Genomic DNA, 5,000 nt, shown 5'->3' on the forward strand with positions numbered 1-5,000 from the left:
ATCGTTCCTTCAACTACTTCGCCTCATTGGTAGCTCCATGTCTCCCCCCTCCCCCCTCACTCCGTGTCTCCCTCCCTCCCTCCCTCCCTCCCTCCGTGTCTCCCTCCGTGTCTCCCTCCGTGTCTCCCTCCCTCCCTCCCTCCCTCCGTGTCCCCCCCCCCCTCCATCCCTCTCTCCCTCCCTCCCTCCTCTCTTCATTCTCCACCCCGTCTCTCCCTGCCCTATCCATCTCCTCTCCCCTCTTACTCAGATTCCCTATACCCACATCCTAAACCCCCCTACCCCCCACCCGCCCTACCCACTTCCCTCTCCTCCCCCGAGAGCCGCCCTCCCCCCTACCTACCCCTCCCCACCCTTCTTAGCGATTGCCGAGACATTGGCACTGGTAACAGTAGTGTGTCAAGGGCAGCCGGGTATGCCGTACGCCTCCTCCGTGTTATGCATAACAAGTCCGGCGTAATGTCTCCCTGGGCATGACCTCCGCGCCTTGCCTTTTTGAGTTGTCTTTCTTCGGCCTCCAGCCAGGGGCGGGGAGGCCCTCCCGCCCGCGCGCCGCTCGGAGGAAGGCGCCGGCACGTGCTCGCCGGGGTACGCGGGGGGCCTGGGTGGGGGAGGGGGGGGATACAGGCACGCAGATGCATACACGCGCTCAGATCTGTAGCATACACATACGCGTGTGAATGTATACACATAGACACTCACACACGCACATGGCCGCGCACACAAACACACAAACACACACACACATAAAGAGACACACACACACAGACACACGGCTGCTCTGTCATGCTACTCGTTTACACGCAGGTTAGACGCACGTTAGGTAAAACCCGTTCCGTTTCTTAACTTTACGGAATTTGCTATAATTATTATTTTTTTATGCAATTTTCTTTACATTTTCCACTTCTTGGCGCTGAGGCAAGTTTGCAACAGTTGTTCAGGTCCTGTGTGAGGAATAAGAAGAGGGAGGGAGGGAGGGAGGAAGAGGTGGAAGGAGGGAGAAGGAGGGAGAAAGGGAGAGAGGGAGGGAGGGAGGGAGGGAGGAAGAAGAGGAGGAGGAGGAGAGAGACAGATGGATGGATGGAAGGGGAGGAGAGAAAAGGAAAGAGGGAGGAAGAGGTGGAAGGAGGGAGGAAGGGAGAGAGGGAGGAAGAGGTGGAAGAAGGGAGAAGGAGGGAGGAAGGGAGAGAGGGAGGGAGGGAGGAAGAGGAGGAGGAAGAGGAGGAGGAGAGAGAGACGGATGGATGGATGGAAGGGGAGGAGAGAAAATAAGAGAGGGAGGAAGAGGTGGAAGGAGGGAGAAGGAGGGAGGAAGGGAGAGAGGGAGAGAGGGAGGAGGGAGGAGGAGGAGGAGAAAGAAAGACGGATGGATGGATGGAAGGGGAGGAGGGAAAATGAGAGAGGGAGGAAGAGGAGGAGAGAGGGAGAGAGGGAGGAAGGGAGGGGAAGGGAGGTAGGGAGTGAGGGAAGGAAAGAGGAAGAGAGAGAGATGGGTGGATGAAAGAAGGGAGGGAGGGGGGCATGACTGAGGGAGGGAAAGACTGAAGGAGGGAGAGAGAGAGAGAGAGAGAGAGAGAGAGAGAGAGAGAGAGAGAGAGAGAGAGAGAGAGAGAGAGAGAGAGAGAGAGAGAGAGAGAGAGGGAGAGAGAGAGAGAGAGAGAAGGATAAAAGTGAAGGAGAGAAGAATGGAAAAAGGAAGGAAGAGGTGGAGGGAGGGAGGGAGGGAAAGAGAGAAAGGGGAGTAGAGAGGAAGAGAAGGGAAAGAGAGAGAGAGAGGGAGAGAGGGAGAGAGGGAGGGAGAGAAGAAGGAAAGGAAAAAGAAAAAGAGGGGCGGAGAGAAAGAGAGAGGGAGGCAGGGAGAGGAGGAATGAAGGAGGGAAGGAGAGAGGGAGAGAGGAGGAGGAGGGAGGGAGGGAGAGAAGAAGCGAGGGAGGGAGAAAAGGAGGGAGGGAAACTGAGACAGAGGGAGGGAGGGAGAGAAGAAGGAAGGGAAAGGAGAAGGAAGAGAGGGAGAGATGGAAGGAGGGAGGTACAGGAGGAATGAGGGAGGGATGGAGGGAGAGAAGGAGAGAGGGAAAGAGAGAGGGGGGTGTAAAGAGAAGACAATCCACGTGACAGAAACATGATACGCCGAGGGAGGCGAAGAAAAAATAGTTGTGAAGAAGACAGAGAGGTAGATAGATATATTGTCACAGAGGATAAATAGATATAGATAGATGAATAGAGATATATAGATAGATAGTTCGAAAATATATATATAGATAGATAGAACATTTTGATAGAGATACATAAATAGATAGATAGTTACAGGTATATATATATATATATATATATATATATAGAGAGAGAGAGAGAGAGAGAGAGAGAGAGAGAGAGAGAGAGAGAGAGAGAGAGAGAGAATCAGAGAGAGAAATCAGTGAGAGGGAGAGAGAGACAGAGAGAGGAAATGAGTGAGATAAAATGTTTCAGTAGACCTACCTAGTGACTTTACAATCGCGTACAATCCCATCTGGCACAAAGATTACAAATTGTAATTCAAACTATAGTCTCTCCTTTTCTCTGAACAGCTTGCTAGACTTCCACGAGTTCTATCTAAACAAACTTATCAAACGAAAAAATCATATCTCTCATGTAATCATGTTCAGAAATGCGCGTATATCTATATCAATATCGTTTCTGGTAAATCTGATTCCCTACACATAGCTACGTGAATAGATACACAGCATTTTAAAACAGAATAGTCATGTTTTACATAATGTACATGCGTATGTGTGCGTGCGTGCGTGTGGTTTCTGAAACCTGAAAGATAAACACCCTTGGCTGCCAGACGTACGAACACACGCATGGCAGGAGCACGTGTTCGCGGCAGCAACAACACCTTCCATTTTGGCGTCTGTGGAGAGAGAACTTTTTTAAAATTAATATTGTTGTTTACTGTTTTAATTTTGTTTTCTCTGTTTATCCCTTTTTTGTTTGTTTATTTATTCTTAAGGAGGTTTATATTACCGGTCTTCTTTTTTTCGTGGTCGTAAAGGGATGTGATTGAAATATTAATAATGATAATGATGATAATAACAAACTTCAAAAACTGACTTAATATATAGAAGGAGAGTGGCGTGAATAAGAAGGTATTAAGTTCGTTAATTATCGGTACTGGTAATAATAAGTTATCTAAAATAATTATAACGATAAACTTGCTATATTCACACGAACAGCGTTTGATATAAAGAACTTTGCTGATATAATTTAATTTTGCATCACCCTATAAGCGAAAATATAATGACATTATATAAGCGTTATTAATTTGTTTATTTATCTAATGACATAATTGTAATTAATTGATCTTAGTTTAGCCTCTACTTTTGATTATGATTCACTAGTTTCTTTTATTACCACCATTTCGGTTATGTTTTCACTGTATTTAATGTTTTATCTTTCAGCTTTTAATTTAACCAAATTCAGTTTCTTTCTCCGTGTTTACTTATTTCTTTAAATTCCTTCTGATAAATTTTGCTTCCAACAAACTGTGGCGCAAAATTGCCCAATTTTTACATTTATAAAATTAGAACAGTTATTTTCATATTTCTGTCTGCTACGTCTCTTTGTCTTTCTTTCTTTCTTTCTTTTCTTTTCTTTCTCTCTCTCTCTCTCTCTCTCTCTCTCTCTCTCTCTCTCTCTCTCTCTCTCTCTCTCTCTCTCTCTCTCTCTCTCTCTCTCTCTCTCTCTCTCTCTCTCTCTCTTCTCTCTCTCTCTCTCTCTCTCTCTCTCTTCTCTTATCTCCCTCCCTCTCTCTCTCTCTCTTTCTCTTTCCCTCTATCTCTCTTTCTCTTTCCCTTTCTCTCTCTCTCTCTTTCTCTTTCCCTTCTCTCTCTCTCTCTCTCTCTCTCTCTCTCTCTCTCTCTCTCTCTCTCTCTCTCTCTCTCTCTCTCTCTCTCTCCTTCTCCTCCTATATATAAACTTAGAGAACAGAAATCGCATTGAGAATTTCCTAAATAATTTTGTCTCTTCCTCCAAAAGCATCAATAATCTTGTAATCCTTTTTTTTTTCTCTGTCGTTTGTGCTTCCTCTAGCAAAAGGGTTTAATTTCTTATCCTCTACGAATATATAAATAGATTTAAAACATATCGTGAAGCATGGGATACAAGAATGATTATAAAAAGAATTATGAGATTTTTTCCAACGACCAGAAAATAACTGTTCACTTATATGTGTATTTTTGTTTGTTTGTGTTTGAAAGGTCATTCTTCCTTTTCCTTATATTTACCTTTTCTTTCCTTATATCATTAACCTGTCCATTCTTTGCGTTTTTTTCCCTATCATTCTAACTGTATCTCATTTATTCGCAAAATAATGAAATATAAAATCTTGAATCTCACTTCCTCTTATCATTCAAAGAATTCGGTTACAATGGATTATCTGATCAGGAAGGCTTGGGTCAAATTACAATCATTTCTTTTAAGTCTGGATCAAGTCTTCTCAAAATCAATTTGATTTGCAAGTGCGTGTGGAAGATATCGAAGCCAATTTTATCTCATTTATATCTTTAACCTCTTTTTTTTTTTCTTTTCTTTTTTTTTTAGAGATATAGAAACACCTGGGAAAAAATGTAAAGGGTTGAATATCTGTTATCTTTGTGATAACTATTTTTGTAGGTACTATTATATTTCTGATTTGTCATTATAATCGCTATTAGTTGTATTATCATGATCCTCATCATCAACAATGTCATTGCCATCACTATCATCATTCAATATCATATTTACACGGCAGGAAATTTATTTAAATAAAGTTAGTTACATTTTTTCTGCGTTCATCTTTCTCTGTTTGTTTTTTTCTTCCTCTCCTGATAACCTTCAATCACTAATCATTATCTTATCACATTCATTAATTAAAAGAAGACCAAGAAAGAATTCCAATCTGTCCAGAGATAAACAAGCATTTCTCATTCATCATAACAGTTATCAGTCTGCCATACATTCGTGTAACACATCACTCGAGG

The sequence above is a fragment of the Penaeus chinensis genome, chromosome 42 (assembly GCF_019202785.1).
Source record: "Penaeus chinensis breed Huanghai No. 1 chromosome 42, ASM1920278v2, whole genome shotgun sequence".
Classification (NCBI taxonomy): domain Eukaryota; kingdom Metazoa; phylum Arthropoda; class Malacostraca; order Decapoda; family Penaeidae; genus Penaeus; species Penaeus chinensis.